Source organism: Microcaecilia unicolor, chromosome 6 (genome assembly GCF_901765095.1).
Source record: "Microcaecilia unicolor chromosome 6, aMicUni1.1, whole genome shotgun sequence".
Taxonomy (NCBI): domain Eukaryota; kingdom Metazoa; phylum Chordata; class Amphibia; order Gymnophiona; family Siphonopidae; genus Microcaecilia; species Microcaecilia unicolor.
In genome coordinates, this window is record NC_044036.1 from 2,497,741 (window position 1) to 2,523,575 (window position 25,835).

Here is a 25,835-nt window from a genome sequence, read left to right on the forward strand (position 1 = left end):
CAGCAAATAGGTGGGAGAATGAGGGATACAAATGTGACAAATAAATAAATATCAGCAGAACACTGTGTTGAAATCACCCATTGAGACTAAGTTGGCTTGAAGGGAACCATAGAGTTGGGGACCAAAGCAGAGAAGGAACCCCTGAAGTGGTCTGATATGGACTCAGGCCCATGGGGAAATGTCCAAAAAAAAAAAAAAAAAAAAAAGAGAGCCTTGTGCCCATAACTTGAACCTATTCCCATATCCTGGACCTGGTAGAGAAAGTAAAACCTGACTTGGGTTGGCACCTGTTGCTGAGGAGCAAAAGAAAGAAAGGACTTCCCAAGCCTATATGGAACAGCACTCCCCGATAAGCCAAGATTTGTGCGGAAAACAACTGACTCTTGGTGACAACTGATTAACAATCCTAAGGACTGAAGACGAACAGGTATCTTGGATGAAGTTTGCAGAGTCACTTGATAAGTACATAAGTACATAAGTAGTGCCATACTGGGAAAGACCAAAGGTCCATCTAGCCCAGCATCCTGTCACCGACAGTGGCCAATCCAGGTCAAGGGCACCTGGCACGCTCCCCAAACGTAAAAACATTCCAGACAAGTTATACCTAAAAATGCGGAGCCACAAATCAGCCAGTCACGAGGTATGGATGAACCTGCAATCCAATCTCACGAAGGAAAGCTGCCGCCATGACCTTGCAAAAATGTCCTCGGCAACATGGAAAGGCTGAATGACAGGGTCATAAATCGCTAAGATCCCTCTGAGCAAGGAGCACTGGGAATATAATAGTAAGTTTCCTTGAGGTCCAGGGAGGCTAGAAACTCTCCCCACCAGACAGAACTATTACACACTGCAAGGTTCCCATTGTGAAAAGCTGAACCGTAAACACCCTAGACTCTTATGATGTCCAAACTCAGCTGGAAGGAAGCTCCTTGGTTGGAATTACAAAGCAAACGGAACAACTTCCCATTCCCCAATTGCAACTGGGGACAGACTACTCGACTGTGCCTAAAGGAAGAAACGTTAGCAAGGTGGCAAGAACTGCCTGACAGTGTTTGAGCTTGCATGTAGACTCCAAGAAAAATCTGTAGTGAAGTCTAGATTGTAACTGTGCAATAGAAAAACTAAGACACATCTGAGCTGAGGTGATCTTGATCTACTCCTCCCGAAACCAGTACAGGAGCCCTGCCTGAGGAGTGAACTCAGACTCCATCATTGGAAGATGCAGCAGGCATAGGTAGACCTGGAGTTGAAACAGAGCTCATTCTACCAGCAGCCAGGTGGGCTTGTTGAAGTGGAAGTGGAAACCCTGAAAGTGTTTTTCCTGGTCTCACAAAAACTATGACAAAACCAAGCGGATTAAAAATCATCCTTAAGCTCGTCCCCTGGCAATCTCCGAGACTTGGAAGTCTCTCAGGTCTTTACCCAACTGTCCTAGATCTTCTCCAGTCCCAAGATTACTTCCAAAAGGCAGGTTGCCAAATGTGACTTGGAAGCCACATCAGTGGTCTGATGCCTAAGCCAATGCTAACTCCTTGCAGATAGGGACAAGAATTGGCTGGTGTGACTGTGAACTATAACTACTGTGCATTGGAGCTAACAAGTGCGGATGAGAACCAGAGACAGATGGCGTAGCAGAATATGGCTGTTGCACCATTACGCACTACAGATAGAAAGCTGCAGTGGGTCATGAAGCAGCACACCTAGAGCTCTGTGCATTCTCTCAGCTGATTGCAACAACTATTAAGCTAACTCTACACTGACATAGCTCCTGGACCACTCCTCATGAAATGATGCCAAAAATACCATAGAAGCAATTAGAGGTACCGGGTACACTGCAGGTACCGGGGTAGCTAAGGCTAGTATGCAAAGGTGTGGCCAGTATCAGTGTGCAAAGAGAGAGAGAAGGGCAATCTTTAGTACAGTACAGTTCTGATAACTTTTCCAGTCATGCAAGAACTGCTTGGCCAGGCAAGCAGTAAGAGAGAATGAAATAAAATATGCCCAATTGGAAACCTAGCTGAGCCCACAGTTTCTAATAGGATGAATAAAACCAGCCTTGAACCTATAACCTTCAGGCTGAAAGGGCAGCCAACCTAATGAGTAAAACTAGTTTGATGTAAACACTACACACAGAGCAAATGCCACCAGGGCAGCTCAGAGGGTGCAGTACCATGAAAAACAAGAGAAACCTGAGAGACCTGCACTAGCCTCAAAATGTAACATTTCTCACAGAAACATGGAGTCAACAGCCCTAAGCCTGACTAAAGAAACTGTACTGCCATGTTCTAAGAAAGGGTGTCAGGCCTCTCAAGGGGAAACAGGATTTGTGAGCCCTTGGGCCACTGCTGTAGAGCGACAGTGGCAGGCAAACCCCCCCAACCAGTACTGGGCAGATGTAGATAAGCAGGCAGGGATACAGGAGTGGAACAGACTTTACCTACACTTAACCACCATTCCTCAGGGGTTGAGCCCCCAGGTGCAGGTGGCCGGCAGGACTTACAGGATCCAGGAACACACACAGGGGAAAGGACTCAAGAGCAAGCTTGCCCCCCCAACCAGTACTGGGCAGATGTAGATAAGCAGGCAGGGATACAGGAGTGGAACAGACTTTACCTACACTTAACCACCATTCCCCAGGGGTTGAGCCCCCAGGTGCAGGTGGCCGGCAGGACTTACAGGATCCAGGAACACACACAGGGGAAAGGACTCAAGAGCAAGCTTGACTAACAGGGCCAGGAATCAGGACACAGAACTGGGGAACCTCCCCAGATAACAGGACTCAGCAACAAGCTTGCACAAACAAGGACTGGAGGGAAAGGCAGAGGGAAACAAGAACACCAAATAGACAGACAAGGCTAAACCCAAAGCTGGGCTACAATTACCACCTAATACCTGAACACAACAGAAGGCTGAACACCAGGCAGCCACCAACACACAGGGAAATAAGACAGAAAGCCCACAAACAAAACAGAACACTGAGGCAGAGGGCAGAAACCCACAAACCAACACACGAAGTTAGTAGGCAAATGCCCACAAACTGACACACACTAAAGCACAAGGCAAAAGCCCACAGCAGTGGCGTTCCGACCCTAGCTGGGCGGATCGCTGATGTGCCCCCCCCCCCGGCGAAATGTCAGCTCTCCCCCCCCCCCCCCCGGCGAAATGTCACTCCCCCCTTGGGTGCACGCCGCTGGGCGGGGGGGGGGGGGGGTGCCGCGGCGCGCGCCTGTTGCCCTGTTTCAGTCCGATTTCGCATGTGTTCACTGCTCCCTCTGAGTCTGCCCCGGAACAGGAAGTAACCTGTTCTGGGGCAGACTGAGAGGGAGCAGTGAACACATGCGAACTGCGAAATCAGACTGAAACAGGGCAACAGGCGCGCGCCGCGGCACCCCCCCTCAGCGGCATGCACCCGGGGCGGACCGCCCCCACCACCCCCCCCCCCCCTGGTACGCCACTGGCACACAGACAGAACACGGAAGCAGACGGCAAAAGCCCACAGACAGAACACTAAAGCCAAAGGCAAAAGCCCACAAACAGAACACAGAAGCAGAAGCACACCAACTGACCAATAGCGATGCAAAGGCAAAGCCTAAAGTTCCCAGGTGCTTAATAAAGGCACTACAGGTGAGGTCACCAGCAGAGTGGGGCTCAGCAACACAAGAGCAGAGCACAGACTGGCTGGAACAGGATCCCAGAATGGACTAGCCTGGAGTAGAACGGATTTCAGGATTTCCACCCAGGCTTCAGGATTTATACGCCGACTTAACTTGGCTGGAGGAACCCCAAAGCAAGTCCGACAGGAAACTTTGTGAGAAAGGGGAAGAGGGAAAGAGTGAAAAACCAAGAGTAGGATCTCTAATCCTGCTCGCTTTCTCCCTTCCATTAATGATGTACACACACCCTGAACCTTCTCAAGAAGGGTCCAGAAATATTCTTATTGTAAATCACCTAGTGAAGAACAGGCATCTCTACCAGGAGACTTTCCAAGCTGCAGCTTAAGGCTCTCGCTGCCACAGAACAGCTGCAGGGGAATAATGGGTCTCCGACCTCACCCTTGGAAAGCTGTGGGAGACTCAAAGCTGTGGGAGACCCGAGGACTTCCACAGGAGTCTGCAAACCTTCCCAGGCCTCCTTTCTTAGAAGCCCTTAAATAACAAATATGAAGAAACTGGGAGTGATCCACACCAGTTCCCCAGTCACATTTCTTTAAAGCCTACATATAAAACTGCCTGAATCGCAAGCAAATCAGGCTCCAGGGGAGCGCTGGGGCTTCAGCATTGCCATGTGGAGTGGCAAGAAAGATGGCGCCATTGAGCACGTGCGCACACCCAAGAAAACAACTGCCCACCAAAATGAGCTGGGAGGGAAGGAGCACACCACTCCACGGAGTTGGGCTGTACAGTGGATCTCCAGCACGGGAAACTGCAGCAGCCCAGTGACTCCCACACTGGGAGCCGCTTTTGATCTGACCACTGGCGCAGATAGGATAATGACTACTCACCCCTTGGGAATCACTGTTGCATGCCAAGTCGGTCCTCACACCATTCAGCCGGTACTGCAAACCAGCATGAGCTTGCCGTGCTGGACAAATCTCAGACTGAGGAGATTTTTTTTTTTTTTTAAACAGTGCTCAAAAGGCATTTTTTTTTTTAAAGGCAGGAGAGGACACCGGAGCAAAAGAAACATCAGACTCCTTTTAAAGTCAGGAGAATGAGAACCACAAACCCCAGTCAGGCAGAGAGGAGGGGTTGAAGGGGGAGGAAGGGAGGGACCTGGTACCAGCAGGTGTGCACCCAAGTCCCAGTACCAGGACACCTCAGACTCCAGAAGCTCAACTAGACCCAGGGGACCAGGCCAGGAGCCAATCAATTCAGAGCTGCACAGATATGACCATCCACATGCTAGATAGAGAGAATACTGAGGTTAAGATGGCTGCACATGACCATGTATAGTAAACCTCTGATGTTCTCTCTATCTCCACCTGCTGGTAGAGGGACATAACCCACAAGTCTCTGGATTCATCTGTGGGACGCTTTGGAAAGGAGGAAAGTAAAGAAATGGAAAGGAAGCCCTGGAAACGGAGTTAAGGGAACAGATAGAGAGCAGAAGAATCAGAGACTGGGACCAACATGATCAGAAAAACAGTCACCTGACAACAAAGGTAGAAAAAATCATTTTATTTTTATTTTAGTGTTTGGAATATGTCCAATTTGAGAATTTATATCTGCTGTCTTATTTTGCACTGGGTAAACTGGAGCTGTAACATCTTACAGAAATTATTTCACAAGTTTTTTCAACTATACTGGTATAGTATTTTCAATGATACCTGTTTATATGCACCATGGCTGGTATAAGGGGTGTAGCTACTGTGGGTATGGCTACCATTAAGGGTGGAGCCGAGCGAAGAGGGAGTGGCTTGGGCTTGGGAGAAACCCACACCCAGATACCTAGGTGCCCGCGACCAACCCACAACGAACCTTCAATGCTGCAACAGGCACTGCTAATCGAAGAGGAAGCGACCTGAGCTTGGTAGAAACAAACGCCCGTGACCATCCAACAACGACCCCGCTGACTGAATCGATGCCCAGACCAGGGGCCACATCGGAGGAGCTCCATGCTGAAAGCAGGAGGACATCACCATTCCACCCTCATTGTTTTACTACCTGCCTCAGGTTGAAGGACTCTCAGAGGTAACTACTAACTCAGCCGAGGCCATTCAAACTTAAATTAGCAACTCTTTTACCTTACTGCACGCTACGGGACTCCTGAACTAATATACTAGTTGCAACTCATATAGCAATTTATGTACTATTTGCAAATTATGTAGCATTCTATGCAGCAAATTTAGTGTAAACTGACAGAAGCATTGTATCATTGAACTATCTGACGACCCTAAGCATCTCAGAGTATTACACTGAATTTTATGTAGCATTCTATGTAGCAAATTTAGTGTAAACTCACAGAAGCATTGCATCACTGAATTATCTGACCACTCTAAGCCATAACTGTCATAACACCTCAGTGACAACCTATGACCCCTATACACATTCTCTTCCTTGCCCTGTCCCTTCCTAATCTTTTCCCCCTCCCCCTTCCGTTATCTACCACAGGAACTCATTGCCCATCCACGTCCTCTCCCACCCTGCTCACTACTGCCATACCCTACCTACTCCCGTCCCTCACCATCTCTCCTGCCCCCTCCTCCTCCCTAGCTCTCAACCTTCTACACTTCCTCCCTGCCATTAACCCATCCCCATTCCTTCTTAGCGCATCCCGTCTCCGTCACCTTCGTCGACCTACCTCCCCCACCCTCCTCCACATTCTCTTGCTCCTTCTCCTACTATCTGCAGGAGACATCAATCCCAATCCAGGTCCCCCACACCTGTCCTCGTCCTATCCACGCAACCGTTTCCGGAATCCCTCCAATCTCATCTCTATTCCCCTCCTCCCCCCCCCCCCACTTCCCTACCCTTCTCCTGTGCCCTATGGAATGCCCGCTCAGTCTGCAACAAACTCTCCTTCACCCATGATCTCTTCATCTCCCGTTCCCTTCAACTGCTCGCCTTAACTGAAACCTGGCTCACCCCCGACGACTCTGCCTCAATCGCGGCCCTATGCCATGGAGGTTATCTTTTCTCCCAGACTCCCCGCCCAGTTGGACGCGGAGGAGGCGTTGGGTTTCTGCTTTCGCCCTCCTGTAGTTTTCAACCCCTCCTCCTGCCGCAGTCTCACTGCTTCTCATCCTTTGAAGCTCATGCCATCCGGCTATTCTACCCGATGCCACTCAGAGCTGCAGTCATTTACCGCCCCCCTGATAAGTCCCTCTCCTCCTTCCTTACCGACTTCGATGCCTGGCTCTCCGTCTTTCTTGAACCCTCTCCATCCCTCATTCTTGGAGATTTTAACATTCACGCTGACGACCCATCCGACCCTTACACTTCTCAGTTCCTCACTCTGACATCCTCCTTCAATCTCCACCTATGCTCCACCACCCCTACTCACCAAACTGGCCATTGTCTCGACCTCGTCCTCTCCTCTACCTGCTCACCTTCCAATTTCTGCACCTCAGCTCTTCCTCTCTCTGATCATCACCCCCACACTTCATCACCCTCCCCCCTCAGTCTCGCCCAACACTAACCACTACTTTCAGAAATCTCCAGGCTGTTGACCCTCCCACCTTATCCTCTTACATCTCTAACCTCCTCCCTCCCATCATGTCTTCCAAGTCGGTCGACAAAACTGTCTCTGTTTACAATGCCATTCTCTCCTCTGCTCTGGATACCCTGGCACCATCCGTCTCCCGTCCCACAAAGCGTACTAATCCTCAGCCCTGGATGACCCCTTGCATCCGTTACCTTCGCTCCTGCACCCGATCTGCCGAACACCTCTGGAGGAAATCTCGCACCCACACCGACTTCATTCACTACAAATTCATGCTATCCTCCTTCCAGGCCTCCCTATTCCTTGCCAAACAGGACTACTACACCCAATCGACTAATTCTCTCTGCTCTAACCCTCATCGTCTCTTCGCCACCCTTACCTCCCTCCTCAAAGTGCCCTCCGCTCCCACCCCCCCCCCTCACTCTCGCCTCAAACATTGGCTGACTACTTCCGCGACAAGGTGCAGAAGGTCAACCTCGAATTCACTACCAAGCCACCTCCTCCTCTCCAATCTTTAATCCACTCCCTCAACCAACCAACCCAGGCCTCCTCCTCCTCTTTCCCTGATATCACCAAAGAGGAAACTGCCCGCCTTCTTTCCTCCTCGAAAAGCACCTCCTGTTCCTCTGATCCCATCCCCACCAACTTACTTAACACCATCTCTCCTACTGTCACCCCCCCCCCCCATCTGTCATATCCTCAACCTCTCTCTCTCCACTGCAACTGTCCCTGACACCTTCAAGCATGCCGTAGTCACACCACTCCTCAAAAAACCATCACTAGACCCTACCTGTCCCTCCAACTACCGCCCCATCTCCCTCCTACCCTTCCTCTCCAACATACTTGAGCGCGCCATTCACAGCCGCTGCCTTGATTTTCTCTCCTCTCATGCCATCCTCAATCCGCTTCAATCCGGTTTTCGTCCACTTCACTCGACAGAAACGGCACTCTCTAAAGTCTGTAATGACCTGCTCCTCACTAATCCAAAGGTCACTACTCCATCCTCATCCTCCTCGACCTATCTGCTGCTTTTGACACTGTCAATCATAATCTTCTTCTTGCCACACTGTCCTCATTTGGGTTCCAGGGCTCCGTCCTCTCCTGGTTCTCCTCCTATCTCTCCCTCCATACCTTCATATTCTCATAGATCTTCCTCCACTCCCATCCCGCTCTCTGTTGGTGTTCCCCAAAGATCTGTCCTTGGACCCCTTCTTTTTTCAATCTACACCTCTTCCCTGGGCTCGCTGATCTCATCTCATGGTTCCCAATACCATCTTTATGCTGACGATACCCAGCTCTCTCTCTCTCCACACCAGACATCACGGCAGAAACCCAGGCCAAAGTATCGGCCTACCTATCCGACATTGCTACTTGGATGTCCAACCGTCACCTGAAACTGAACATGGCAAAGACTGAACTCATTGTCTTTCCACCCAAACCCTCTTCTCCTCTCCCTCCACTCACTATTTCAGTTGCCAACACCCTAATCCTTCCCGTCTCATCTGCCCGCTACCTCGGAGTCATTTTCGACTCCTCCCTCTCCTTTTCTGCGCACATCCAGCAGACAGCCAAGACCTGTCGCATCTTTCTCTATAACATCAGCAAAATTCGCCCGTTTCTCTCTGAGCACACCACCCGAACTCTCATCCACTCTCTCGTTACCTCTCGCCTTGACTACTGCAACCTTCTACTCACTGGCCTCCCACTTAATCATCTATCCCCCCTCCAATCTGTCCAGAATTCCGCTGGCGCGTCTTATCTTCTGCATGGACAGATATACCCACATCACCCCTCTCCTCAAGTCACTTCACTGCAGATACTGCATACAGTTCAAGCTTCTCCTACTAACTTACTAATGCACTAAATCTGCAGCCCCTCATTACCTCTCTTTCCTCATCTCCCCGTACGTTCCTACCCGTAACCTCCGCTCACAGGACAAATCCCTCCTATCAGTACCTTTCTCCACCTCCGCCAACTCCAGACTCTGCCCTTTCTGCATCGCCTAACCCTATGTTTGGAATAAACTTCCTGAACCCGTACGCCAAGCCCCCTCTCCCTGCCCATCTTCAAATCCTTACTCAAAGCCCACCTCTTCACTGTAGCTTTCGGCACATAACCACTTGCCTCTATTTAGGAACCTGGACTGCCCCACTTGATTGACTGCATACTTGTCCTTTAGATTGTAAGCTCCTTTGAGCAGGGACTGTCCTTCTTTGTTAAAATTGTACAGCGCTGCGTGACTTTGGTAGCGCTTTAGAAATGTTAAGTAGTAGTAGTTGTATATGGTGACCCCACCCATAATGAGTACCGGTACTTTTTTTCCTACAAAAAAAGCACTGATAAGTAGTATATAGTTACTATTGAACTTTGCAAGTGTTAGTGCTTTGAAAATGTTGCCTTTTTTGTAAACTGCCTAGGTTATAGGTGATATATATATTTTTTAAATAAAAGGCCTCTGTCCTTGACTCATAAATTTTCCGATTTGTTCAAGTACAGCGGTTAACAACATGTCTTTACTATAAGGAAAACAAAAGCCTGATGGAGATGTATATAATATGTCAAAGGGTTCCAGATAATCTACCAATTCCATCTCCTGTGTGCGTGTGTGTCTTTTCTCAGCCATGTACCATCTCCTGTGTGTGTGTGTGTGTGTGTGTGTGTCTTTTCTCAGCCATGCACCATCTCCTGTGTGCGTGTGTCTTTTCTCAGCCATGCACCATCTCCTGTGTGCGTGTGTGTCTTTTCTCAGCCATGCACCATCTCCTGTGTGCGTGTGTGTCTTTTCTCAGCCATGCACCATCTCCTGTGTGCGTGTGTGTCTTTTCTCAGCCATGCACCATCTCCTGTGTGCGTGTCTTTTCTCAGCCATGCACCATCTCCTGTGTGCATGTGTGTCTTTTCTCAACCATGCACCATCTCCTGTGTGCATGTGTGTCTTTTCTCAACCATGCACCATCTCCTGTGTGCGTGTGTCTTTTCTCAGCCATGCACCATCTCCTGTGTGCGTGTGTGTCTTTTCTCAGCCATGCACCATCTCCTGTGTGTTTGTGTTTCCTAGCCATCTCTTGCGTGTGTGCATCTTTGCCCACTCATGCACCATTTCCAGTGTGCATAGCTAGGGAAAGACAGCCATGCATCATCTTCCAGCCATGCACCGTGTGAGTGTGAGTGTGTCTCTTTCCCTAGTCATGCACCATTTCCTATGTGTGTTTTTTCCGCAGCCATACACAATCTCCTGCGTGTTTCTCTCTCTCTGTCCTCAGCCATGCAGCATCTCGTGTGTGTGTCTTTCTCCCACCAGTCATCCAGCATCTCCTGTGTGTGTGCGTCTCTCCTCAACCATGCAGTATCTTCTGTGTGTGTTTCTCTCTCTTTCCACAGACATGCAGCAACTCTCCTGTCTCCCTCCCCACCGCCATGCAGCATCTTCTCTTTTTCTCCTCTCCTCCATCCATCAGCCCTCTGTTTCTCTGCCCCTTATGTCCTTGGCATCCAGGATATCAGTTGTCTCTCTCTCTCCCCCTCAACCATAACTTCTATGTTCCTCTTGTCCCCACTATCCAACATTGTCTTTTTCTCTCTCTTCCCCCCCAACATTGCCCCTCTGTTTCTCTACTCCCCCACATCCAACATCACCCCTGTCTCTTTCCCCTCCCACCATTATTCTGTCTCTATTTCTTTCCATCCCCCACTATCCAGCATCACTTCATCTCTTCGCTTCACCCCACTATCCTGCACTGCCTCATCTCTTTTTCCTCTGAATTCAACCCCCATCAACCACCACTATCGCCCATCTTTTTCTCCTTCTCCCTCCACTACCAATCTCTCTTTCATCTCTCTTTCCTATCCCACTTTGGTCATTCACTCCTTCAACCCCTTTGCTGAATCACTTGCCACTGCCTTCCCCTCCCTGTAGACACTTGCTTCCCTGCACAGCCACTGTCTTTCTGTGTCTGCAGTGGCACCTAGAAATAGAAACGGCATCCTTCCCCTCTATGCTGCCTCCCTAACTCCATGGTTGCAAACTACAAGCAAACCGAAAAGCACAAGGCAATAGACTTGTGCACACCTCTGGCATCGCTGGTCGGTCCTGCCCCATATGATGTAATTTGTAGAAATATGCTAGCCCTTGCTCTCAGTGAAATACAGGCCAATGGCTCAGGCTAAGAGCTAGGCCTCTTAAAATCAAAAATCATCTCTGATACAAAATACATTTCACTGCTGCACAAGCTGAAGTGAGTTCCCAGAGAGCTGGCAAGGGAGGGGGCATTTGCTCTTGTCAACAATGCTGGGACTGGCACCTCAGAGAAGTCATGAGCAAGATGTTTTGACTAAAATGAAAGATAGTAGAGGGTCAGATGCAAGTAGATGGGAGGGGGGAGCTGAAGAGAGCAAAATGACCTGTGAAGTCATTTCTTCGCAGGTGTTGTCCTAAACATAATTTGTTTATACTTAGGGCTTGAGAACATGTGAAGTCATTCTTATCAACTGATAAGAGCCAAGAGCTCTGGCGAGAAAGCTAGGGTCCATTGGAATCAATAGGGCCAAAATGGTATACAAAGGGCAGTCTGAGGGGTATTAGATCAGAAGACTTCAGAAGACTCCAGAAGGCTGTAGACGTGTCGTGAAGTGCTGCTCTACCATACGAATATCTGGCTGCCTGTACTGCCTTTGGGTGAGATGCTGATGCTAATAAACTCTCTTACTATATCTATTGAATACTGGGTTTCTTTCTAATTACTGAACTGGCTACTGCCCAGACAGTGTAAAACTGTCATGAGCAGATACAAGGTTGGGGTAATTAAGTATTTGGAGGGAACATGCAATCCTTTTCAGGATAGTAGCAAGCCCATGGCTTCCGCTGCTCAGACCAAGCTGGCAGGACCCATTATATTTGTTATGGTAGCAGAGGAGTCGGTTTGATCCCGCTTCTGCCAGTAACTCAATTAATGGGTCTACTACCTTGTAATCCGTTTCTCTTTTTCCTCTCAATTTGAATAGCATTGGGCACAGAACTGCAATTTACTTTCAAACATTTTCTTACACTTTCACCATTATTTCTAACGAGCACTTTAACTGCAGTCTTCAAGTTCGCCTTCCTAGGAGAAGTGCCAACCTTACATTGTTTATAGATTCAGCCCTGCGTCTTCCCTGCACAGACACTTGCTGAATCCGCTTTCACAGCTTGAACTTTAAAATTCATTTTTCTTTTACTTTTTTACATTATATAGCCCTATGCGGAGTTGGTATAAGTAAAACAGTCATCACCTACCTATTCTTTTAACATATTCTTGTTTGCTGTCTCTTGTCAGCTTTTTTACTCATAAATCTCTCTGTCTAACTCTCTCCCCTATAAATCTCCACCTTTAAACTCCGGCCAATTCTTCTTGGGCTGGTACCACTATATATTTCTGCATGTTCTCACCGGTGCGGTCTGATGCGAGTACCCCTTACTCAACGCCCACGAGATTTATGTTTCTCTGTCTCTAAATTTTCCGCCTGCCTTCTCCATACAGGGCAGCCTTTCTGACACATTCAGCTTCTCCCGGTTGCCTCCTCAAATTACCAACTTCTGCTGGGTTCACTTTTTTGATGCCGGTTTGCTCACTTCCACCTAGCCTTTACTTTCTGCACTTATCAGCACAACTGCCTTTTTTGTCCTTAGATTAAATCTGCATTACTTTTATTTTTTTTTGTTAGATGGTCTCCCATCTATAGAGACTGACCTCACTCTTTGTAGAGGTTCCATACTGCTACTGTCTGTGTTGGCTGCTGTTTCCCCTCACACAGGGCCTGTGAAGCGCATACTACTGCTCCCCCCCCCCAAAAAAAAAATAGAGGGAGTGCAGAGCGCCTTTTAACCTCTACCAAGGTCTTTTTTAGGGTTCTAGCCTTTGTACAGGAATATTTTTGAGACTGGTTCCCACCCTAATAAGTGGTGTGTTGCAGTCTCCTAGTCAGTTCCTGGTGCTATCTGCTGAGGAAAGTTTGGGCTCATCCCAGTTAAATCCGGTTTCCCTCAGAGAAAAAAAACCAAGAAAAAAAAAAAAACAGAGAGGAGTGTGGCGGATTTACGTCCCTTTGCATACCAGTTCGGGGAACTTACTGTCCTTGTACAAAGCTGTGGGTTTCTCTTAGGGTCCAGTTGTCCCTCTTTTTACAGAGGACTCCTATGACCCTACACCCTTTTTTGTGAATGCCAACAAATGGTTTTTGGGATTGCCCTCATTTTAGCTGACAATTACGTTTTTTTTAAAAAAGAGGTTCTGAAGTGATCAAACTGAGTGGGGTTTTTTTCCGGTTGCGGGAAGACCGAGGGTTTTTTCCAGTCTAGAACTGACCGAGCGTTTGTCCGGTCCAGAGGTGACTGAGCGTTTGTCCGGTTCAAGATGGACCGAGGGTTTTTTCGTAAGTGATTAAGGTAATCTTTAAGCGACCGTGTATTAAGTGTCTTGTGATGGATCCTGAGAGTACTCACAATAAGTGGACGCACTAATTAATGGGCCAGGTTTAGACCGCGGGGTTTGCTAAGTACCTTCACCCTTACGTATACGTGTACATATTGAAGTTTTTGGTTCAGTTCAGCTTAAATGGTATTTTTATATATTGAAGTTTTTTGTTTTGTCCGGTTCAGCTATAATAGTACCTTTAAGAATTGCCATAGGCAACCCTTTCTTTTTACTTAGACGTATTCACAGGTTTCCTTCCCTTTTGTGAAGTATCCCTGAACACTGGAAAGTTCTAAAGACAGGTAAGTATAAAATTCACTTCACTTTGGTTTGAATCAATTTCTAATGCAGATTTAGATATAGTGCCAGTCTTGTTGTACTTCTTTTACTCTGTTAAACTCCTTTCACACTACAGTATAGTTCAGCACATAATTACACAACACCATATGTGCCACTCTTTGTGCCATACACTTTTCTGACCATGGCCACGCCCCTAGAGACTTATTTAAAGTTTTTCCCTTTTGATAAACACCTTAGGGTGATGGATAAAATTATTCTTATTGAGGCGCAAGAAAGTAATCCAAACTCTCTGCGCACTTCACAACACCAGGTGCATTCACCTACAGCTCCATCTCCATGTGAAGGGGCTCTGCCTCCATATGAGTCGAGGTTCTCCAACGACCTTTTAACCTGTGCCATTGCTGATGGTTATATACCACCTTCACATCCTATCACTTTTGACACGGCTATCCCTTCCATTCTCGGACCAGAATCCCTGCTCCAGACCCACCCTTCAGTCCCCAAATCAGTAACCCTTAATCAGCCCTCTGAACCAGTGAGCCCTCTGTTATTCCCCAGCCCTTGGGGCTACGCTAATTCAAGTCAGTCACAAATTAACGCTGAGACAACCCTTGACAAAATGGACCAGGCTCCCAATGACTTGCAAAAATCAGAAGTTACCAGCCTAAATTGTTGCACACATATTAAGTGTTGGAGATGTCATACGCTAGGTCATTTTGCTACAGAATGCCGCAGAAATCCACAGACCTTTCGTAGGCATATCTGGCGTAATAATCCCCCTGTCCAGCAATTATTCCCTGACCCACGCCATTCTCTGTAACTAGGCGTGGTCCGTAACAGAGCAGATTATAGGATCCTATAATCACTCTGCTCAACTGTAATGTTGTGGAGAACAATGCTTAAACTATTAGATTGAAGAATACAGGATATCCCAAATACAAATGAATAGTTCATTATATACAGCAGCTGACTCTGTTTCTTTATTTATTGTTTTAACACACACAATCTCTCCACATACTTTAGTGAGTTACTTTCAATGTCAGTATTTGTGTGTGTTGGGTAGATAAAGATTGATCACCTTTACCCACTCTCTTATTTCACAAAGATAGAATTGCAATGTTTATATCTTTGTTTGCTATTTTTCCTTGCTAGAGAAAGTTTTACTAGCATAGGTCTAAATTTTCAAGGAAAAAAAAACCCCACAATGCATTGTGAATCAGTTTTTATGGGAATACTGGTGTATTCCCTTTGACTGAATAATTTTCTGAGCAGAATATGAGCACTCAACTTACAAAAAAAAAACCTGCTCAAAGCTTAAAAAGCTATCCATATGAACTAGTTCTCACTTTTTGTGCTAACATTTTATTTTTACTAGTCCCTCTTGACTTAACTCTAAATAGTGATTACCTGCTGCAATATCTTTGATTAATGTATTATCCATGTCTGGTTTTTTTTTCAAATCTTGCGCTGACATGCCCTTGTCTAATGTCGTTACTTTATATGATATTTAGGTTTGTTTTGGAGGGGCAGGACCGAAAAAAGCCACCAGTGGTGTGCAAAAGACTATGGCCCTGCACCCCATTTCAGTTTCCTTGGAGCGTTTAGCCAGAGGGGGAAGGCAGCAATTGGGCACTGACCAGGTATTAGGTACTGTGCGTTAGGAACCTATGATGTAAACTACCAAAATCGGAGGAGGGCAGATAGCATATTTTGACTGCCTCAGCAGTTATTGTTTGTTCTACCATTTTGTCAATTGTATATGCACTACCACACATAAGGCCAATCCATAGTCCCCATAATAAGGGCACACATGGACTGCCTGCAGAATGAAGGATCAGATCACTCCAAATGAGCACCATAAAGAAATGATGCTAAGTAAAGAGCTCACTGCAAGCAGCTGATGAAATATTAAAACACAGATGTCTGGGGGGAAGTGATGTTGCGGGATTGAATGGCTGCCTAGTCCTTTGGCTCCGCACTTCCCTAAGTAACATTTGCTTAATCCGCTGCCATCAGGGCTTTTTTCGGGCTTGCTTTTCAGCGGTTCCCCTCGGGGTGTAATTGTGGGGCGAAATGAGCAAAACGGCTGCTTCCCAGTGCAAGGAGAGTGCACGATGTTTGGCGCATCAGCAGGCAAAGGGCCATTCGCGCCACGTGTCGCCAGAGGCAGGCGGTTCTTCAGGGTCCGACTCAGCCTCCCCTCATGCAGGCTCTGGTAGGTTGAATACCACGAGGAAATCAGGGGTGTCAAAAGACTTCCGCTTTTGGGGGGTTCCCGAGAACGGAGGATGTTGGTACTATCGTGAGTGTGATTTCTCGGTCCATTCTGGGGTATGAGTCGGAGGCAATGGATATGCAATTGGATCGGGCTCACAAGAGCGCTAGGCAAACCATTGGAGAATAAGCCCAGAGACATCACTGTTTGCTTTACTTCCTATGCAATTAAGGAAAAGATCTGACTGACGGCCCATCAATCACCACCATCAGTCATTTCAATATTTCAAGACGTCTCTGCTTTTACCCTGACTCAGAGACGGGCAATGAAACCGGTTCTGGACATTTTGGTGAAGAACCAAATTGCCTATAGATGGGCCTTTCCATCTGCTTTATGCTTCAATTACAAGGGAAAGCAGATGAGGTTTCGGAAGGTGACAGAGGCATGGAAACTTCTGCATGATGAAGACCTGGTTGATTCTTCTGTTTTACCGTCCGAATTGGCACCCTCAACAAAAGCAAAGCTGCTGAAGTGGAAGAGAGTCACTCACAAGGCTAAGAAATAAGGGGACTAGAGTGGACTTGGTGCTGTAGGGGTGCTTTAACTTAGGGGGAGTTTTCTGTATTGAATGGGGGCAACTTTTGTTGCTAGGTAGCAAGGAGGTTTGCATTTGGGGGGATTTGTGTTAACGTTAGTGCTCCTAATGAATAGGATGCAAACATACCAGGCTATAATCTATTTAGGAAGGATAGAGATGGTCGTAAAGGTTCAGGAGTAGCTCTGTATGTGAGAAATGATATCACAGCAAGTGAAATGAAAGGGACCTGGGGAAAAGAAGAAGCAATATGGATCACCTTAAAAAGAGATGCTAGAACCTCTGTCCACGTGGGTGTTGTCTACAGACCCCTGACACAACTGGAGGGAACTAGAAAAGGATGTGATCAAAAATATTCAAAAGTTAGGAAAGAACTACTACTACTACTGATTTCTGCTCAGTGTGCTGCTACGGCTAAGAAAGCGAATAGAATGTTGGGTATTATCAGGAAAGGTATGGAAAACAGGTGTGAGGATGTTATAATGCCGTTGTATCGCTCCATGGTGCGACCGCACCTTGAGTATTGTGTTCAATTCTGGTCGCCGCATCTCAAGAAAGATATAGTAGAATTGGAAAAGGTGCAGCGAAGGGCAACTAAAATGATAGCGGGGATGGGACGACTTCCCTATGAAGAAAGACTAAGGAGGCTAGGGCTATACAGCTTGGAGAAGAGACGGCTGAGGGGAGACATGATAGAGGTATATAAAATAATGAGTGGAGTGGAACAGGTGGATGTGAAGCGTCTGTTCACGCTTTCCAAAAATACTAGGACTAGGGGGCATGCAATGAAACTACAGTGTAGTAAATTTAAAACAAATCGGAGAAAATTTTTCTTCACCCAACGTGTAATTAGACTCTGGAATTCGTTGCCGGAGAAAGTGGTGAAGGCGGTTAGCTTAGCAGAGTTTAAAAAGGGGTTGGACGGCTTCCTAAAGGACAAGTCCATAAACCACTACTAAACGGACTTGGAAAACTCCAAAATTCCAGGAATAACATGTATAGAATGTTTGTACGTTTGGGAAGCTTGCCAGGTGCCCTTGGCCTGGATTGGCCGCTGTCGTGGACAGGATGCTGGGCTCGATGGACCCTTGGTCTTTTCCCAGTATGGCATTACTTATGTACTTATGTACTTCTACTTGACATTTCTAAAGCGCTACTAGGGTTACGCAGCGCTGTACAATTTAACATAGAAGGACAGTCCCTGCTCAAAGGAGCTTACAATCTAAAGGACAAATGTACAGTCAGTCAAAATAGGGGCAGTCTACATTTCCTGAAAGGTATAAAGGTTAGGTGCCGAAAGAAGAGAGAGGTGCTGTTGCTGGGAGATTTCAATCTGCTGGATGTAGATTGGAAGGTTTAGTCTGCAAAATCGGAAAGAAGTAGAGAGATCGTGGACGCTTTTCAAAGTGCTCTGCTCAGACAAATGGTGATGGAACCCATGAGGGAGGGAGTGATGCTGGATCTGGTGCTCACAAATGGGGATAGTGTATCAAATGTCCAAGTGGGTGCTCACCTGGGCAGCAGTGACCATCAAATGGTTTGGTTTGATATGACGGCTGAAATGGAGGGCGGCCACTCAAAAATCAAAGTCCTGGATTTCAAGCGTGCTGACTTTAGTAAAATGGGGGAATACCTGAGAAAGGAGCTGATGGGATGGGAGGGCGAACGAGAAGTGGAAGGACAGTGGTCCAGGCTGAAAGAAGCTATAAACAGGGCCACAAACTTTTATATAAAGAGAGTAAATAAAAGCAAGATAAAAAGGAAACTGATATAGTTCTCCAAGCAAGTGGCTGAAAAAAATAAAGGCTAAAGAGCTGGCGTTCCTGAAGTACAGAAAAACTCAAGAAGAGGAACACGGAGAGGAATACCGGATGAAACTAAAAGATGCCAACAGAGAGATACGTCTGGCGAACGCGCAAGAACAAATGGCTAGAAAGGTAAGGAGAGGTGACAAAAATTTCTTCAGGTATATTAGTGAAAGGAGGAAGACAAAAAAGGGAATTGTGAGACTGAAAGATGCCGCGAACCGCTATTTAGAAAATGATGAAGAAAAAGCAAATTTGCTAAACAGATACTTTTGCTCTGTTTTCACAGAAGAAAATCCTGGAGAAGGACCACAATTGACTGACAAAAGTACATATGAGAATGCAGTGGATAGAGCACCGTTCACAGAAGAGAGTGTGTATGAACAACAAGCCTCACTTCGGTTATTGGAAAAATAATCTGAAGGAAAAGATAGCAAATTTCCTGGAAGACAATAAGTTGCAAGATCTCAGACAACATGGTTTTACCAAAGGGAAATCGTGCCAAATGAATCTCATTGAATTCTTTGACTGGGTGACCGGAGAATTGAATTGTGAACATGCTACAGACGTAATCTACTTAGATTTCAGCAAAGCTTTTGACACGGTTCCACACAGGAGGCTTTTAAATAAACTTGATGGGCTGAAAATAGGACCCGATGTGGTAAACTGGATTAGGAACTGGTTGACAGACATGCGCCAGAGGGTGGTGGTAAATGGAATTCGCTCAGATGAGGGAAAGGTGAGTAGTGGAGTGCCTCAGGGATCGGTGCTGGGGAGTGGAAAACATGATAAAGGACCTACGGAAGCTAGAATAATGGTCTAAGGTTTGGCGATTAAAATTCAATGCAAAGTGTAGCACTTAGGGTGTAAAAATCCACGGGACACGTATGTGTTAAGCGGGGAGAGTCTGATAGGTATGGATGGAGAGAGGGATCTTGGGGTGATAGTAGCTGACAATCTGAAGGCGACGAAACAGTGTGAAAGGTGGTGGCTGTAGCTAGAAGGTTGCTAGGATGCTAGGATGTATAGAGAGAGGTGTGACCAGCAGAAGATGTGTTGATGTCCCTGTACAAGTCATTGGTTAGGCCACACCTGGAGTATTGTGTTCAGTTTTGGAGGCCGTATATTGCTAAGGATGTAAAAAGAATTGAAGCGGTGCAAAGAAAAGCTACGAGAATGGTATGGGATTTGCGTTACAAGACGTATGAAGAGAGACTTGCGCACCTGAATATGTATACCCTGGAGGAGAGGAGAAACAGGGGTGATATGATACAGACATTCAAATATTTGAAAGGTATAAATCTGCAAACGAACCTTTTCCAGAGAGGGGAAGGCGGTAAAACGAGAGGACATGAAATGAGATTGAAGGGGGGCAGACTCAAGAAAAATGTCAGGAAGTATTTTTTCACGGAGAGAGTGGTGGATGTTTGCAATGCCCTCCCGCGGGAGGTGGTGGAGATGAAAATGGTAACGGAATTCAAAAATGAGTGGGATAAACATAAAGGAATCCTGTTCAGAAGGAATGGATCCTCAGAAGCTTAGCCGAGATTGGGTGACAGAGCCGGTGGGGGGAGGCGGGGCTGGAGGTTGGGAGGTGGGCCTCGTTCTGGGCAGACTTCTATGGTTTGTGCCCTGAAAATGGCAGAAACAAATCAAGGTCAGGTATACTCATAAAGTAGCACAAATGAGTTTAAACTGTTGGGCAGACTAGATGGACCGTGCAGGTCTTTTTCTGCTGTCATCTACTATGTTACTATCAGGCTTATTTTCGAAAGTGATCGCCGGCGATTTTCCGACATAAATAGGGAGATGGCCGGCGATCTCGCAAAAACGGCGAAATCGGTATAATCGAAAGCAGCGTTTTTGACACCATCGCCGCTTTCCCGTCTCCGAGCTGGCAAAAGTTCAAGGGGGCGTGTCGGCGGCGAAGCAAAGGCGGGACATAGGCGGGCATGGGCGTGGCTACCAGATGGCCGGCTTTCGCGGATAATGGAAAAAAAAAGCGGCGTTAAGCAGTATTTCGCCGGGTTTACTTGGTCCTTTTATTTTCACGACCAAGCCTCAAAAAGGTGCCCCAACTGACCAGATGACCACCGGAGGGAATGGGGGATGACCTCCCCGTAGTCCCCCAGTGGTCACCAACCCCCTCCCACACTAAAAAAAAAAAACCAAATAAAAACCTTTTTTGACCAGCCTGTATGCCAGCCTCAAATGTCATACCCAGCTCCCTGACAGCAGTATGCAAGTCCCTGGAGCAGTTTTTAATGGGTGCAGTGCACTTCAGACAGGCAGACCCAGGTCCACCCCCCCCCCCCCCTACCTGTTACACTTGTGGTGCTAAGTGTTGAGCCTTCCAAACCCCCCCAAAACCCACTGTACCTACATGTAGGTGCCCCCCCCTTCACTCATAATGGCTATGGTAATTGTGTAGAGTTGCGGGGAGTGGGTTTGGGGGGTTCAGCACCCGTAAGGGAGCTATGCACCTGTGAGCTATTTGTGTATTTTTAAAAAATTTTTTGAAGTGCCCCCTAGGGTGCCCGGTTGGTGTCCTGGCATGTGAGGGGGACCAGTGCACTACAAATGCTGGCTCTTCCCATGATAAAATGCTTTGGATTTCGCCGGGTTTGAGATGGTCGGCATTTTTTCCCATTATCGCTGAAAAACAAAATCGGCGATCTCAAACCCGGCGAACTCTGACCGGGCTAAACCGTATTATCGAAAAAAAAAGGTGGCCGGCCATCTTTTTTGATAATACGGTTCCGGCCAGCTGTTGTGGCGTCGCCAAAATAGATTGCCGGTGAGCTATTTTGCCGGCGACGTTTGATTATGCCCCTCCACGTTACTCTGTTACTATGTAATGGTAGTTGGATGGAAGTTTATTTGCAGTAAGTTTTTCTAGAGGGGAGTGTGTATGTGGGGGATTGGGGGGTTATCTGATTAAGGGCGTGTTTTCTCTCTGTGTCCCAGACAGGGCCTCTTAGTGCTATCTGGTGGGGGTTTGATGAATGAGAGGGGGGTTTGAGAGGGGAGGGGGGAGCTGGTCTGGGGGAGGGATTGGAGGGGGAGGGGATTGGAGGGGGTGGAAGGGAGAGGGAGTTCAGAGGGGAGGTTCCTGGGGGTCTTGGGGTGGGGAAGTCTTGATTATGTGGGCGGTGCTTCAGTGGGGCTTCTTGGTCCTGAGATGTTTGCTTTGTATAGGCTTGGTAGAGGTTTGTCATGAGTATTAATCTAAAATTTTTATCTTATAACTTGAAAGGCCTGAACTCCCCACAAAAACATCAGAAATTGTTTAAAGAACTAATGCATTTCCATCCACAGGTGGTGCTTCTCCAGGAGACTCATCAAACATATAAATGGCGAGTGACCGTACTCACCCGCAAATGCGCAGTAGAGACTTCTCTCTCTGTCCCGCCCCCGCGTCAATACGTGATGACGGGGGCAGGACAGAGAGGAAAACTGCATGAAGGTGAGGGAGGGAACCGCCGACGTCGCTACCGCTCCCCCACCCAGAGTCGCTGCCGCTGCCCCCCCCCCCACCCGAGCACTCTCTTCGGTATTGATCTTACATCGCCGACACGCAGCAGGCAGATCAGCTGAGCTCCCGTCGGCCTTCCTTCCTTGCCTATGTCTCGCCCTCGCCGACGTTACGTCACACGAGGGCGGGACACAGGCAGAGAAGGAAGGCTGACGGGAGCTCTGATCTGCCTGCTGCGTTTCGGCGACGTAAGTTCAATAGCGAAGAGAGGGCCCGGGCCAGGTGGAGGGGTGGTGGCAGCAGCGAGGGGGCCTTGGAAAAACCCCATACTAGCCTGTTTTAACGGGCTCAACGGCTAGTTTAAGAAGGGACCATGAAAAGTTTTTGAGTCACCCTCAATATCCTCATGTATTCTGTGCATCTGCAATAGATGGGTCCAAGAAAAGGGGTGTGGCCATTATGTTACATTCATGTTTACCACTCTAGGTGGTGCGGGTGAAGAGAGATAGAGAGGGGTGATTTGTACTTTTGAGTGTGTTATTGGGAGAGCAGGCTGTAACATTAGCTTCAGTTTATGCTCCCAATGAAGGGCAGAAAGTGTTTTTGACTAAACTCATGGGCCAGTTTAACTCTTGTTCTCAGGGGAAATTTATAGTGGGGGGATGTTAATGCCACGTATAATCCAGTGCTGGATAGGTCGGGTTTGCCCTCTGGGAGGGATGTTTTACTTTCTCAAGCACTGAGCGGGTTTGTTCGAGATCTTAGGATCTCGGATGTGTGGCGAGTCTCACTCCTGGGGGTAAGGGATTATTCATTTTATTCCCATTCTCATGACACGTATTCCCGTATCGATTATATTTTCGTGGATGTAACACTGAAACACACTGAATGGTCCTCTGACATTGGTACTGCCACCTTGCCGGATCACGCTCTGGTCTGGGTTAGTCTTCCCTCGTTAGGGGGAGAAGAGAGAGAGAGAGAGGAGGTGGTCATTGAACACTACTCTTTTACAGGAGAAGGAAATTTTGACTGGGTATAGAACGCTTCATCAGGAATACTTGAAGATTAATATGGATTCAGGACCTCCACTGGGGGTTGTCTGGGATGCGCTCAATGCGGTTTCCAGGGGATACTTCCTTCAAAAAGCTAGTTGTAGAGCTAGACAGGAAAGGGCGGAGGTTGCTAAATGTTTAAACCAATTAAATTTGTTATCAGATAAGCACAAATCCTCACGCTCGGTGTTAACATTGAGGGAAATACAGGCGTTGCGTTTGAAATTGGATCAGGTATATTCGGATCAGTTAAAGTTCTTTAGTGATCAGCAGCGACATTCTCAATTTGAGTTTAGTAATAAACCTAGTAGGAGTCTGGCTCTTAAACTGAGTTGATAAAACTATTTTCAAAGTGAGGGATAGGGAGGGGGGGGGGGTTGGTGACCAATTCCAGGCAGATATGGGAGAAATTTCAGTCATTTTACCAAAAGCTTTACACTTCAGAAAATGTGTCTAATGAGGCTGGGGTACAAGAATTTCTGTTGACATGCTCTTTCCCTACACTTACATCAGGTCAGAGGGAGGCATTAGATGAAAGGGTTTCTGTGAAAAAGGTTGCTAAGGTGATTAAGGCCCTTCCAAACGGGAAGTCGCCTGGTCTGGATGGGTTACCAAATGAATTTTATAAGGCTTTTAAGGGGGAATTGGCACCCATTTTGACGGAAATCATAAATGAGATTCTAGTGGGAGATGAGTTTCCTTCATCTATGATGGATGCCTGGATAGCGGTTATACCCAAACCTGGTAAAGGTACGACTGAGTGTGCCTCATATTGTCCCATTTCCATATTAAATTCTGACATAAAAATCTTAGCAAAGGTGTTGGCTAATCGTTTGGCAACAGTCATGCCTGATCTAATTCATCCAGACCAGACAGGTTTTATTCCTCGTAGACAGGCAATGGATAATGTTCGTAGAATGATTAATTTGCTTCATATTGCTCAGAAACGTAATCTTCCTGTATGTTTACTGGGGTTAGATGCCGAAAAGGCATTTGACAGACTCCATTGGCCTTTCATGTTCCAAGTGTTGGACAGATTTGGTATTGGTTCAGGATTTATAAGATGGATCCGGGCGCTGTATACGTTGCCTAGGGCCTGTGTTAGGGTTAATGGTGGAAACTCTCCATTGTTCTCTCTGTCCCGTGGGACCAGACAGGGATGCCCTCTTTCACCTTTGCTCTTTGCATTGGTTATGGAGCCTCTGGCCATGTATATTAGGTCAGACCCTAACATATCAGGAATTCAGGTGGGTAATAGAGACTACAAGTTGGCGCTTTTTGCTGATGATGTGCTTCTTTCCTTGACCAAACCTCTCTTATCACTTCCTAATCTGATGAAAGGGTTGTTGTTATACTCCGCGATTTCAGGCTTTAAATTAAATGTGAGCAAATCAGAGAATCTACCAGTTGGAACTTCCCGTCCGGTTTTGGCAGTGCTCCAGCAATCTTTTTCCTTCAAATGGGTAAAGGGAGGAATAACTTACCTAGGGGTTACAATCACTCCTCATTTTTCAGAGTTGTTCTAGGCCAACTATCCTCAACTTTTGAAGGTGGTTTATAGAGATTTAGAGAGGTGGGATATTATGGATTTGTCTTGGCTGGGTAGAATTTCGGTGTTAAAGATGAATGTATTGCCGAGATTGATGTATTTGTTCCAAGTTCTTCCTATTCAGGTTTCCAGGGGCTTTTTGTCAGGGGTGCAAGACAGATTGGTTTGTTTTGTTTGGGCTAATAAGCGCCCTCGTTTGCCTAGGTCTTTATTATATAAGGAGAGGAGGAAGGGGGGTTTGGGAGTACCAAATGTCTTGAGGTATTATAAGGTGGCCCACGCACGAGCGGCTTTTGAGTGGTATCAGGATCTGCCTCATAAATTATGGGTGAAGTTGGAACAGGCTGAGGTTGGCTCATGTCCGTTAAGTGCCTTGATGCGTTAAGTGCCTTAAGTGCCACATAGGTTGCTAAGTGAAGACTTGCGCCCCTCGATTTCTTCCACATTCACTTACTGGGATGGGTTGTTTGATGGCCCTGATGCAGTGTTATCTAAACTTTCGCCGATAGTGTATAACCCTCTCTTTCCTCCGGTGGTTTCTTCAGGGATTTTTCGCAGATGGGGATCCTTAGAGCTGGTATCTTGGGGTCAGTTGTTTGATGAGGGTAATGTGCTTTCTTTTGAATCTTTGAAGGAACAATATTCCCTTTTACCAAATGAGATGTTTGCTTATTGTCAGTTGAGACACTTTCTTACCTCTAGGCGGATCCAGGCCACCATAGTGCGGGGAGATTCATTTCTTGAGGATCTTTGTGAAGATTACAAAACTACCAGGGGTCTTATCACATGTCTGTACTCCTTTTTAAGGGGAGGCTTGGGTTCTCATCATGCCCATTGGGAGAGGTGGCAACAGGAACTGGGGGTGACTACTGATGAGGGTGACTGGTCCTTCTTTGAGAATAATTGGTCCAAGATCTCTATAGCAGTTCCTTTCCAGGAAAATGTAGTTAAGGTGCTTTACCGGTGGTTCTTGACTCCGGTTAGGTTGCACCATATGTTTCCTGGAGTTTCACCACTGTGTTGGCATGGCTGTGGACAGCCGGGGGACGATGGGTCGCATTTGGTGGACTTGTAATAAAATTAGGGCCTATTGGAAAGCAATACAACATAGATTGCAACGGTGGTTCCTAAGGCCGGTCAAGTGGTCCCCTGAGTATTTTCTATTTTCAAAAAACCCGCATTGTTGGCCAGACAGGCAATGGTGGCAGCGAGAGTTGTGGTTGCAGGTTGTTGG

General features: G+C 47.0%; 1 protein-coding gene across 1 annotated transcript in view; it reads right to left on the bottom strand.

Annotated features, from left to right (window-relative positions):
* PTPRF (protein tyrosine phosphatase receptor type F) overlaps window positions 1–25,835 on the bottom strand; it is a 1,045,343-nt gene that overhangs the window by 295,168 nt on the left and 724,340 nt on the right.